The sequence below is a fragment of the Athene cunicularia genome (genome assembly GCF_003259725.1).
Source record: "Athene cunicularia isolate RWA chromosome 4 unlocalized genomic scaffold, athCun1 chr4_part1, whole genome shotgun sequence".
Taxonomy (NCBI): Eukaryota; Metazoa; Chordata; class Aves; order Strigiformes; family Strigidae; genus Athene; species Athene cunicularia.
The window spans coordinates 38,852,342-38,866,500 of NW_020799098.1; the positions used below are offsets into that span (position 1 = coordinate 38,852,342).

The window sequence follows — 14,159 nt, forward strand, 5'->3', positions numbered from 1 at the left end:
AACTGTATATTGACAATATGGGAACCATATCCTGCAGGAAACCAAATCATTTGCTTATTGGTGCACTGGAACTTAAATTTCAGGTTTTATCACAACACCCTCAAAAGTTCCTTACAGAGGTATTTTTGTAGCTCAGGCTGTGCTTCAGCTTGTAGTTGCACTGTATCTCCTCATGCTAAGAGAAGAGATTCCTCACTGTTAAGAGCAGTGTCATATACATTGTTGGCAGTTACCAATAAAAAAAAAAATCAGTCTTACAGGGTGAGAATAACATCATTGTGAACATTTTCAGCCACAAATGTTCACAGACAAAATACTGAATATGTGAAACAAAGGCAGATAGGCCACGTCAGAAAGCCTCCTTTTATTCTAGTAAATATGACTGACTAACTTCCTCAAGGTTTTCTGAGTTTTAAAGGTCAGGAAAAACACTTTGATCTTAATGCAGACTTATGCAATATTTACTAAGTATGTATTAAGAGGCTTAGCATAATGCATGTGCTGAAAGTGCATTGAAAGGGACACTCACTGAGAGACCTTATGGCAAATGACAGCAGTGCAGACAATTAACACACTCAAAAGCACATGTCTGTTATTTCTTCATGCCACATTTTTGCTGATGGGTATTTCTTGACTCATTCTAAAAAGAACTGTGTTATCCTGAGTGTTGTTAGGAAGCAGGTGATAGATCTTTGTGTACTCAAAGCACGAATGAGATTATTTTACATTTACAAATAAAACGTGTTTTTAACCTACATTAACCCATTTTTAAGCCATCATAATTATTCTACTTTCACAAGTCACAGCTCTTTAATTTCATTAGCTTCAACATTCTTGAAGTCAGCATTTTTGTTTATGCTCTATTCTACCTATTCTAGGTTGTTTTTAAATAACATGCATGAAAGGAGTGTTCACTTATATACATTGCAAAGCTTAATGCTGAAGAGTTTCACCAAATAATTTTCCTAAAATAATCATTTAGCTGATTGTCTCAAATACAAGGAAATCTATGTCTTTCTTTGATAAAATTTGCTGAAAAAAATGTGTAATGGATGTAGCAATGTGTTAATACTGAAGTGATGGGCAGAAATGTCTACATTGCACAATTTTTATCTCAGATGAGTGAAAAGGTGATAAAGGCCACTTCACAGTTTTGAAATTACAAAAGAAAATTCCTTTTTTTCCCCTATTTGACAATTAACTTCATTCTATCAAGGCATGGAGAAGTCAACAGATTGTTTTTCTATCAGTTGGGAAGGCAGATTATTTAACATCCTTTATTTTATCGTAAATTTGCCTCTGCCACCCTGATCCTGGGTCACAGAGTCAGGAACAAACAGAGGTTTTTCAAATTCTAGTAGGGTCTGCAGTTATCCAGTTTGTTACATGACCAGATTAATCCATAAAAATCCCCTTGCTAAACCTGCATTCTAAACAGACAGCATCATATCATCCTCCCCAGATATAGCATCTTTTTTCCTTATTGTATGGAAATTCAATAGGATGCAACGAAGGTGTGCTTGAAAAAACACATTGTGAAACATACAGCATATGAATTAGCAAAAAGTTAGCATCCTTTTTTTCAAATTAAAAAAAAACAAAAAAAAAACACGCACAAAAAAAAAAAAAAAAAAAAAAAAAAAAAAAAAAAAAAAAAAAAAAAAAAAAACAAACACAAAAACCCAAACCTATATCAGTTGGTTTTATAAGCATCAATGGAAAACACTTTTGTGCAGTGCTGCTCTGAAACTTTTAGTCTAGGGTAACTTTTTAGAAGGGAATGTTGTAATTGAAATACTGTGGTAGCACATATCAGGTAAAACAGAAATGTTAGACAAAGGTAGCACAGCCAACTTCCATACATCTCACCAAGTTACAAGGTGTGGCATGGTACCAACTGCTTGCAACAGCTGATCAAGTGTGCACATTGCATGTCCCTAATCATTGCTGAAGAGGTGTTTTCAGGTGCCTATTAGGAATGAGACCAATTGAAGCTGTGCATAAAAATGTGAGGGTCAAATATCTGATTTGCTGATAAATTGTAATGCTGCAGATGGATAGGCTGAGTGACGCTATGCATAGAGGAGGCTAGTACAGATGATACTGCACATAATGTTTATCGGGTACCAACAGCTGAATTCCCAAATCTGGGGAAATCTGGTTCCCTGCTAACACTGAAAATCATCCTTACACAGTAAATCAGAAATTAGGAGAAATAATTTCATTGTTTATCTCCTGGCCTCTGGGAAGCTTATGAGGATGCCTGTACTATTCTATACCTTTTCCCAACCTTCTCTTTCTGTGTTATGAGATTATTCCTGTATTCTTTCCTTTCATCTATACTGGAGTTTTTTTCTCAGGAAATAAGTACAGCCCTTTGGGGTCCTTTTATGACTCCAAAAAAGTAAAGGGAATGTCAATTTTTCCTTTTTGATTCCTTTGATGATTTATAAATGATTCAGAAAAAAAAAACAAAAAAAAACCCAAAAAACAAATAGTCTTTGGATTGGATCATTACAGTATTAAATTCCAAGAATTTGGGTACAAATGAGCTTTGCACTGAATAAAATAGTTTTGACTGATATGTTTGGTTTAGGTTTGGACTAGCAAAAATGGCTGATTAAACTGATTTTTTAAAATCGCCAGAAGCTTTGCCTTTGCTGGAGTTGATGACCTTTGCAGAAGCTGGTAGCAGGTTTCTTTCCCTGGCCCCTCAAGCCAGTGGTGTTTAAACTGTTCTCAGAAGCAACTCTCCAGCAAGTTATTAGGGAGGAGTACTGTTCGTTCCTTGGTTAACAGAGTGTGATTATGTTATTTGAAAAAGAGGGTCAGTTACAGTGATGGTTTCCACATATTTCATATGTTTGAAAGACAGTATATTCAACATGTATATATAGAAAAACAAAAATATAAAGTAAGAACAGGCACACATCAGTAAAAAAAATGAACAAATAATCTTATTAAACATCAGGTTAATCTTCCTTGTTTGTCACTGTTAAACAACAGTGTAAAGCAACAAGCCAACAAGTCTCAGGTTTATTTTAGATAACATCCTGAGGCCAAATTCTGCTGAAAGCCCTAGAAACACAGTGCTATTTTACCTAATAACAGAGTGCATTTGTATGAGAATATATTGGAAAAACAGCAAGATCTTGCTTTCAAGCTTCAAAACCTGACATTTCTAGATATCCTTGCAATGATTTATGAAGAACTGAAACTTCCTCTATGAAAGGAAATCATTTCATCCAGTCAACTTCTCTGGATTGACTGTGAAGTTACAGTCTAGAATAACTGATACTGTAATGATGAAAAGTTTTGGACATTTTTGATAGCTTTAGATGAAAGTACTGTCATAGAGGATCTGACTCAGTTGTTAGTGTGCACTTGCAGTATTAATGGAAATTTAAAAGTGATGCAAGAACCGAAAAAACCTATGTGCATGTATAAGGCATAGGTCTGAAAATATAATAACAAGTATCTAGAGTAAAGCAGCAGTTCAAACTGACAGTTTTCAGGGAGAGCAGCCATATAATGGGCACAAACACAATAAAGGTGTGGTCCTTTTGCAAAACCAGATGCCTTTAAAGCAGAATCTAGAAACATAATATACCAGAAGGTTTCCACAATGAAATTTCCACAATGAATGTAAACTGAAAAGAAGTGCATACAGATTTTTAAAAAGCAAACACTGATAGTCTTTGCTTCCTAAATGATACTAGGTTTTTGTCATTCAGTTTAACAAAAGACTAAGACATGATGCTTAAACACTTTGGTACTCTTTGACAATACATAAATCCACAAACAAATGTTTTTATTAATGAACAACAGTAACAACAAAATGTTAAATGTTGAATAAAATCTCTAAGACACCTAATGAAAAACAACCATCGGTTTACAGTCCCAGCTGTCACACAAAACACGGAAAATACTCCAGTACCTCAGGCGTAATGCTGAAAGCTGAGTGCCTGTATCCACTCGTTCAAACTGGGCATCCAAAAAAAATCTCTCTTCAGCTACCACCAGATGCATACAGCCTATTCTCCTTTGACTTCCTAGTCCTGGGAGAAATGTCAAATCAGGTATACATCTACACCAACTTCAGGTGTACCCAATTCTGTAAATGTTTTACAACACTTTAGTCAGACAATGTTTCATAGATAGAGGGAACTGGCAGCAGGAGTAGTGTGCTGGGTGATGTTTTCTTAAATTCTTACTTATGTTAAGGGAAACCTAGCTTCAAATATTTTTTACCTCATTTGAAGAATCCAGAAGACTGAGTACAGGCCTGCAGTTTCCTTAGTACTCTAAGACTAGGAGTAATTGCTCTGTTTTATCTAAATAGATAAATATTTACCAGGATAGGTGTTATAGTCAGCTCTTCCAGACATACTATAGGAAATAAATTTCTCATTCTCTCTGGTCCATTTTAACAAACATTCTTAAATATTATACAAACACTTTGTACAATAGAGAAAGCTGAAAAGCTCAATTTAAAGACACCAAATTTCCCATTTCCACATAGCCACATATTGAAATCAGTAGGAATAGAAGACCTACAGGGGCCTCCTACATCATCAGTGCATGCCACTGCAGACAATTTTGTTTTATAATCGTATCATAACCTCTTCTAATGCTGTCTAAAATTGAAATTGTTTATTTACATGATAGTCCTTATGAAAGGTTCAGAATTTTTATCTCCTCATTTCAAGGGAGACTTAGACTTTAGTCAAATTTTTACATCCTGAGTCAACCTATACACATCTGATCTTATTCAAGAAAAGCTGGAAAAAAAAATCACACCTCTTACTACCTCTTACCTATGTTTGCTAACATTGATTCTCCTTTCTCTGACTGCTCATTTTCACTTAAAGGAAAATTCATGTCCTGTGAAAGCCTAGAGCATTACTCCCATCCCCTCCAGCATTTTCTTACTTATTTTTACATTTTTATATCAGTCTTTTCAACCTGTTTGAATTAGCAGCTCTTAGGTTAGCTGTTGCTAAAAGTCTGTATCCTACTATAGCAATTACAGCATTACCCAGAAAAAGGTGTGAAGATAACTAACTTGCAAGCTGAGATCTACTCAGTCACTATTGCAGAAAATCTGAGAATCAGTGAAAATAAGATTGTGGCACCACTACATAGCTCTGTTCGCATCATGTGAGTATGCTGCTTACTAAGATTCATATTTTGTTGCAATCATACAAGAAGATTAATTCCATTGAGTTTATGATCATCACAGAATCAACTAGGTTGGAAAGGACCTTGAAGATCATCCAGTCCAACCATTAACCTAGCACTGACAGTTCCTAGCTACACCATATCCCTCAGCACTATGTCAATCCGACTCTTAAACACCTCCAGGGATGGGGACTCCACCATTGACCTGGGCAGCCCATTCCAATGCCTAAAAAGCTGTTCTGTAAAGAAATGCTTCCTAATATCCAGTCTAAACCTTCCCAGGTGCAACTTGAGGCCATTACCTCTTGTCCTACTGCTTATTACTTAGTTAAAGAGACTCATCCCCAACTCTCTGCAACCTCCTTTCAGGTAGCTGTAGAGGGCGATGAGGTCTCCCCTCAGCCTCCTCTTCTCCAGACTAAACACCCCAAGTTCCCTCAGCCGCTCCCCGTACGACCTGTGCTCCAGACCCTGCACCAGCTCCGTTGCCCTTCTCTGGACACGCTCGAGTCATTCAATGTCCTTTTTGGAGTGAGGGACCCAAAACTGAACACAGGAATCGAGGGGCAGCCTCACCAGTGCCGAGTACAGGGGTCAGATCCCTTCCCTGTCCCTGCTGGCCACGCTATTGCTGACACAAGCCAGGATGCCATTGGCCTTCTTGGCCACCTGGGCACACTGCTGGCTCCTGTTCATCAGGCTGTCAATCAACTGCCCCAGGTCCCTCTCTGACTGGCAGCTCTCCAGCCACTCCTCCCCAAGCCTGTAGCGCTGCTGGGGGTTGTTGTGGCCCAAGGGCAGCCCCCGGCATTTGGCCTTATGGAAACTCCTCCAGTTGGCCTCAGCCCATGGCTCCAGCCTGTCCAGGTCTCTCTGCAGAGCCTCCCTGCCCTCGAGCAGATCAACACTCCCACCCAACTGGGTGTCATCTGCCAACTGACTGAGGGTGCACTCGATCCCCTCGTCTAGATCATCAGTAAAGATGTTAAACAGGAGTGGCCCCAAAACCCAGCCCTGAGGGACACCACTCGTGACCAGTCGCCAACAGGATTTAACTCCATTCACCACAACTCTTTGGGCCCGGCCATCCAGACAGTTTTTTACCCATCAGAGTGTGTGCCCATCCAAGCCGCAAGCAGTCAGTTTCTTCAGGAGAATGCTGTGGGAAACAGTGTCAAAGACCTTGCTAAAGTCAAGATAAACAACATCCACAGCCTTTCCCTCATCCATAAAGCAGGTCACTCTGTTATAGAAGGAGATCAGGTTTGTCAGGCAGGACCTGCCTTTCATAAACCCATGCTGACTGGGCCTGATCATCTGCTTGTCCCACACGTGTTGTGTGATGGTACTCAAGATGAGCTGCTCCATCAGCTACCCTGGCACCGAAGTCAAGCTGACAGGCCTGTAGTTTCCTGGATCATCCTTCTGACCCTTCTTATAGATGGGCATCACATTGGCCAATTTCCAATCTGTTGGGATTATGTAACACTCATGATGTTTCTCTTATTTATAAGGACACAGATACCCATGTAAAGACATTATAAGAAAAAAAAAATCAAAAGGCTAGGCCAAAAGAAATATTTTTTTCAAATATCTTTAGTGTTGCTGCTTCATTATATGTATCTAAGCAATGGAAATTAATCTCATCATGATATATGGGGATTTTGTCCTTAACTCCCATTAACTCTAACTGGAGTTAAATCTATCAATTCCCAACTATCACTGTAAGAATATAATCTTTCTCACTCATGTTTACATCAACCTGCAGTTTACTAACACTTTATTTACAGAAACAAAAGCTACAGTCAACTTTAGAATAACTGTTAAATGAAGCTGAATTAAGAAAATAAGGGATTTTCAGATGTCACATTTGTTCCTCATTTCTGTTCTTGAGTCTAGTAAATATGTGCTGGAAAAGATTTCCAGTACAAACACTTTACATGAAGCATTAACCTTGAAATTCTTTCCTTGAATAAGTTTGCGTTATTTTGGTATCATTTAAAAATTCAGTTCTGCTCTCATGTCTTCATACTATTCTGAATGCTTGGTACTTTATGCACTCTGGGTGTGTATTTTTAATTACAATAGCAAAAGTAATCACTCAGCATGAAAGAGCTGTGCACTCAGGTTTTTTTATACATCATACCCATATTGCAAAAACATATTCTAAATCATGTCCAAAAAAAGTGGAAAGTGTTTTACAATACTTTAAAATTAAACATTAAAATTATAAAATTCATCAAAAGAGGTTGTAAGAATCTGTTTTCTATATAGCTTTTTTTCCTTTTCCAAAGCGAATACACAGCATGCTATCAAATATGGTCATGAACAGCTGGTAGAACAAGAAATATTATGAGATTGTGATTCAGGCTTTAATTTTCTTTAAAAGCCAATATAATCACAGCAAGGTGTGGGCTGATATGAATTTTTTACTGACATGCCCCTCCCTATGCCATTAGTGTCATTATAATGAGGGTGCTAGATCTCTTTTTCTTTTTTTCCCCTAAATCCTTCTAGATTCTAATACCAATTTACACAATAGTAAAACTCAGCATGTCTGAGAAAATTTGGTTTCTTCAAAAGCACAAAATAACCCTTCTGACTTCAGAATCTGCCTCACTTATCACATAGTCCTCAACAGGCCCAGTCATATCCTACAGCACAGAAACCGGGTTCCCTACCTTTGCTCACTCTTAAATCACTTTCCTTTGTCCCTTCAGCCTAGTTAACCCTTTTACCCAGGAAGACCTACCCTGCCATCTAGACTCACCAGACAGGTATCTCTAGACAGGGATCTACAGATTGTCACCTTCCTCCTCCCTCTCTCCAAATTGCAGGTATTCCCTGCTCACAGGCTCCTCTGCTCCTCTGCCTCTAGTGCTCCAGTTTGCACGGGCTTTTGCTCTCAGCAACTTCATCCAGTGCTTTTGACACAGCAAAGCCAACAAATCAGCTTCCTCTAGCTGCAGCCTTCTTCACAGTTTGGAAAGGTCCCAACTTGCAAGCCTCTACAAAACATTATCAAACCCTAGGAGCAAGTTTAATCCCATATCTTTCTTTCCTGGAAAAAAACCCAACCAGCTACCTCCTCAAGGCATTTCTTGTCAGAGACTGTGAGCCAGTGTGAACAGATATTGATCAAACACTTTATCACAATCATGAAGATACTGAAGGTGAATTAAAAACAAATATATTGAATACACATAACTGAGAAAAAGTATGTATTCACCATTTCTTCTTCACCTGTTTTTAATCAGAAAACAATAATCTTCCAAAGCACTTCTGGGGAATCTGAATTCATTCCCTTGCTTTAAAAATAAGCAGCCTTTACATTGCTTGATCTTTCAGTAACTAGATTTCTTTTTCAGTTAATAGATTTCCCCAATGTAAATGCATGGGAACATATGAAAGCTAATTTATTGGCATAACAGGTTTAGTTAAAGAAGATTTCTAGTCTGCTTTCCATCTACAAACATTGTATGCTACAATATGTAGGATCTCTCACAATCTTCTTTTTAGTTGCTCTATCTTCTTTTATAGATTTAAATCGAATGAGGATGTAGCTACTTGACTTCTAGTAAGATTGAAGGGATAGAATACTGAAAACTTGATTTTTTTAGTCAGGCTTTAGTAGTTCCCTGTTTTGCAATATATTTTTCCTTATTTTTGTGAACATTACGAAACTGGCTACTCTACAGTTTCAGAAAACTGAATATATAAAATAAAATCTGCATTTTCTGATATACGTTATATATAATACATATATATAAACCAACATTTTTCAAAGCATATGTTTATACTTTATACTGGTTAAGTCTTTCATTCATTTTGGATAATTTTACAGCAATTTTTAAATATTTATACTAGACCTTACAGTGTAACAAGACTGTTTCCTAGCTTTGCAAAATTTAGGGAAAATGTCTCAGATTTGTGCATGTGCTACTGCTCTGGTATGACCCTAGTATTAAAAACCACAGTATTTGAGATCTATCAAAATGTTAGGGTTGGCTTTTCAATGAGTAACCTCTACTTCCCCCCCTTCATCACTGACACCTGTGAACTTGACACTTCTTTCTCCCTTGCTGTTCATCTAGACCCACATGCACTGGTCCACAAAGTTAATTTCTTAATGAAAGGAGGTGTTTAACAAATAGATACTGAATGGTATTTTTGCCTGTTCAATTTTTAGTTAGGTGCCCAAGTGCATTTAGTAGGTTTAGATATGGTCTTAATAATCTCTAAGAGTCCCTGGGTTATCTAGACACCATAGGACTGCTGGAGATGTACATCTTTTTGAACAGCAGCCAAAAGGCAGAATATCTTAAGGCTTTTCAAATGCCAATAGAGTCTTTGCATAGACAAACAAATTGTTCCTTATCTCCTCAGTACTGGTACAGTTCAAATCCACATTAACTTTTATATATTGCCATGGCATCAGTGTAGAACCTCTAAAACAACATGATTTTCCTGACAGACTTCTTGGTGCACTTCATGCCTATCAATAAATTTAAAGATAACTCATATCTAATAAATTTTCTTTAGAGATATATCTCTTTGCGCAGCCCATTTAGCAGCTGTTTATGTTGCTGGAGTTAGCAGGCCCTTCTTCTGGACTTGAGCTTGTTCAACGTTCATTTAACGTTTATTTTACCCTATTTATGCTACTCTAGACAATGTCATATTTACCTGCCAACACAAGAAAGGCTGCAGAAAAAGTTAGTATGGAATTCCCAAATTCCTATTTGATCTAATTGGGTTATATTTCCCTGAGGAGCTAAACCAGAGGATGATTTCAAATACACATTTTCAGTAAAGATTTCTACTATTATCCCATACAGTCACTCATTGAAACCAGTCATATTCTAAGTGGTAAAATATAAAATGTATTCATGGAATATGGAATATATTGCATCAGAAATTTCTCTGAACAGTTAATAATCTCAGAAAAACTCAATTATTTCACTTATCAAGAAATACCTTCTGCTATTAGAGCAAAAGCAAGTTCAGGGACACATTATTTGTCTGTAAAAAAAAAAAACTCAGAATCTTTAGCTGACTGAGAACATGGCAAAGATCAATGAAGGCAGAGACTTAGTGCGTAATGTTTGATGTAATTGTTATGTCCATTTTTATCTAATCCTTTATACTATTTCTTGAAAGTGCAAACATTTTAAAAGCCCCTGAGCTAAAGCTTAAAAGTGTAATTACATTGAACAAGTTGCAAAATGTGATTTTAGTGTAATGCATTAGGAGTTAGGAACACACAACTTCCTTTAAGAATGGAAGTAGCATGTTCAGTCTTCAATTAATGAATATTCTAGGACATGCATTAAGAGCCGTGACAAACATTATATATGATGTCAGTACCATGTTTAATTAATTTTTTAAGTTATCCCAGTTTTTAACTAGCTTTGACTGACTTTTGATATGATCATTATTTGTGAGCACAGAAACTAAAATCAGACATTCTTACTGATAACAAACAAAAAAAACCCCCAACCCTAAAATTAAGTAAACCTGTCCATTTAGCAATGTTTCCATCCTAAAACCTATGGAAAACAAGTAGACTTTGTAGCGCACTGTTGAATTTAACAGATTTTAAATGTTTTGTAATAGAGACAAGGGATTCAGGGACTAAAAATCAAGGAGTCCTCACAGAAGCTACTGACTATATTCTTCTTCTTTTAGCTGTGTGTTGAATGACAAAGACTGATAGCAAGGGAAAGACTGAACTGGAGTAGTGACAAAACAGTTCTTATCATCCAAACCATTAGCAGCAATGGTAAATGAGATATTACTTAACCCACAAGAAAAGAAAGCAAGCAACATTTGTCTGTCCCAGGCAGAACATTAACAGATGCTAAACCACTTTCAGAAGCCAAGGATATGAAAACAGATGATACACCTAGGAAGAGCACTTGGTGCACAAGTAGTGCATATATTTATTTTTGGAACTCTGAATTTTGATTTTGTAAGGGAATGTGAGATATTACAGGTAGCAATTTTGAAGTCTTAAGTTTAGCTAGTTCTTTGACGAGTAAGTTCTAGCTCTATTGATTTCAATATGAGTATTGCTGGGCAGTTATTAGAGTCAAACTCTACAGAGTTTGGAATTAGGCAAAATTTAAATAAAACTTTATCAAAACTATTTATAGGACACCCACCTGCATCCCTAGTAGTTCAGAAGTGTAAGAAAAAACAAACCAAACAAAAAAGACAGAAAGGTTAAAAATATAAATGAACACCTTAAAATCTGCTTTTATACATCCATGGTCAAAGAAAGAGAGAGCTCTTCATTCAAAGTCCATCAACAATCGTTTCTGAATAGCTCAAACAATTTCCTAAAGCTTTCTGAGATCAGAAGCAAGTTAGCCCTCACCCAAATCCCCAAACCATCTGGCCTGACCTACTTAATGGAAGGGGTAAGAGCACCCACCAATTTCAAAGTAGTCTTGGATTAGAGCTTTTATCCAGGAACTGAACAGGCCTTACTGCTCATCCTCTGCCTGCAAGGGCTCAAATCTAGAGATCCTAATCACCAACGAAGTGCTTACCCAACTAACTTGAGGCAGGACTAGACAGGAAAGTTTTCTGTCTCTCTGTATGGAATTGCATACTTGCCCTTTTACAGCAAAATTGCAAGAGTCACACGATTAGAAAGAAAAAAATGCAAGAGGAAGGCTTTTTCCTTAGGCCCATCGATGAAGACATTCCTTTCTCAGGAAGGAATTCTGTAGTTCTGGAAAATTCACAAAGTTGCTTCATACTGAGGGAGTGGTGTAGTACTGCAGTCACACCCCAGAAGGAGAACAATAAGGACATCCTTAGTTGTACCCACTGCCAAAATCAGTTCTGGAAAGAGAGCTTACACCTATGGAAATATCCAGGGACAGATCATTTGGAAGGATTCTGTGAGTCAAACTCTCTACCATAATCAACAGCCTATCTACATTGCTTCTTATAATGAATGCCCTACAGCTATTCTGTATAGAAAAGCATGTTCTTATGGATGTTTGGCATTAGTCAAATCTTGTTAGTCTGACACAAATTTGACGTGTCAATTAAAGTTAAATACTTAGCAATCAATTTAAATCACAGTTAATTTCTCTTTAGCTGCTATGGTAAATCTCTGACAGATTAGTGAGTTACAGTGAATGGTGGAGCATGGAGTCTGTTGTAATTTTTTTTCACTCAGTAATTAATCTGCCATACAGCATAGATATATGTACTACTCTTGCTGTAGTTCAGACCTGGAATAATGCAAAGATGTAATAAAAAATTATTTGCAATAACAAGTCATGCCAGTGAAAAGATCACCAAACTTTATAAGCATGATAAGCAAAAGGATGAGCCATTTCAGTTCAACCTATATATATATATATATATTGATAATTAAGGATGTTTTCGTCCTTAGATTTAAAAGGTTTTCTCCCTCTAGTATTTATCTTTTGATATATTTATGGATGGCAATGAAGTCATCAATCAAGTCATAATACAAGTCCTTTGTATTACTGGTTTAAAGAAATCAATATTTTCCAGTCTACTATCACAGAACTGGCTATTCTGTCTAGTCCCATATCACCCTTTTCTGAACTTTCTTCTATATATTCTTTTTCTGAACATGCATAACTACAGATGGATAAATAATAACAGTAAGCATGGAATTACAACTATTAAGCATGAGGAAATACAGGGGAATTCTTCAGATTACAGAAACTATATTTACATTTTTCAAATGTCATTGTGCATTTCAAGGGTCCTCTCCTACTTTGATTTTGCAATGACATTGGTAACCTGCATGGAAAATTACTTACCAATTTGAGGGACTTATTTAAATTTAAATATTTGAGTTTCTATACTAGGGAAATTTCGTCAAAGGCGTATTGAAATCATTAGCTGAATAGCATTTGGTCCAGTCTGAAATTTTCAGTTATGTAAAGGAAAGCTAAGGAAACTACATCAGTTTACCCAAATTAGGTTACCTAATGTGCGGTTGACATGCTTAGGGCCAGTGTACAAATTTAAAACGGAAAGGTGTTATTACCGCAAAGTACTACTATGCCACAGAGCATTCTATCTAGTTCTGCTGATCAAGGTGGCAATAAAAAGCACGTCAAGTTGCACGTTTTTCAGAGACTGAGATAACAACTTTAGAAAATCTCACCAGTAAAAATTAAAACTATTAATGTGTTCTGTAACATTGCAGATTTTCATGTACAGCAGTGAGAATGAGAAAGCAAACATGAGAGAGAAGACAATTATTACAACCTGTATCCATCAAGTACCCTCATGGTACTACCTTTGTATTAGTATAACAAAAACGAAAATCATCCTTCACTTTTTGTGACATTTTGTCTGATGGTTTTCTAAAGAGGGAAAAAAAAAAAAAAAAAAAAAAAAAAAGGACAAAATATCACTTCTAGCTATTGTAAACCAGGAAAGCATATGTTACCAGGGGAAACCTCATCTTGGAAACTGAAATAAAAAAGTTAGTATGATGTTTTTACTGCTGTTCCATAACAGTAACAAGTTTAGTACTAGACTAGACTGTGTAGCACTCCTCTGGTTCAGAAAATGACCATTTTCTGCTTATCTTTCCATTTTATCTTCCATTTGTGGAGGTAGTCTTAAGTCTAACCTTTTTTTTCCACAGTATTGCATCAAATTTAAAATATTAAAATATTAAAGGCAAAATCCCTAAGGGCTTTTAATTAGACATTGCAAACATCTTTTTTGACAAATTACATCAAGATTAAGAAGTCAAAGTATCCTGAAGATAAAATGCATAAGGCATCCATAATATTCTGTAGAACAAAGGCCAAATATGTTTCTCATTTACCCAAGAAACAAAATGGAAATTGACATATGCTCTACAACATTCCTTTTTAGGTTGGTGTACCAAGGATGTTGTGCTGAAATATGAAACTATTAATTCTATTTCACTAGCAGCTGAACACCTGATAACTTGGTGGGGCAGT

At 36.6% G+C, this 14,159-nt stretch overlaps 1 protein-coding gene across 3 annotated transcripts in view; it reads left to right on the top strand.

Annotated features, from left to right (window-relative positions):
* The window catches only part of GLRA3 (glycine receptor alpha 3), a 76,074-nt gene that overhangs the window by 14,625 nt on the left and 47,290 nt on the right, over positions 1–14,159 (top strand). The gene's annotated exons all lie outside the window — the stretch shown is intronic.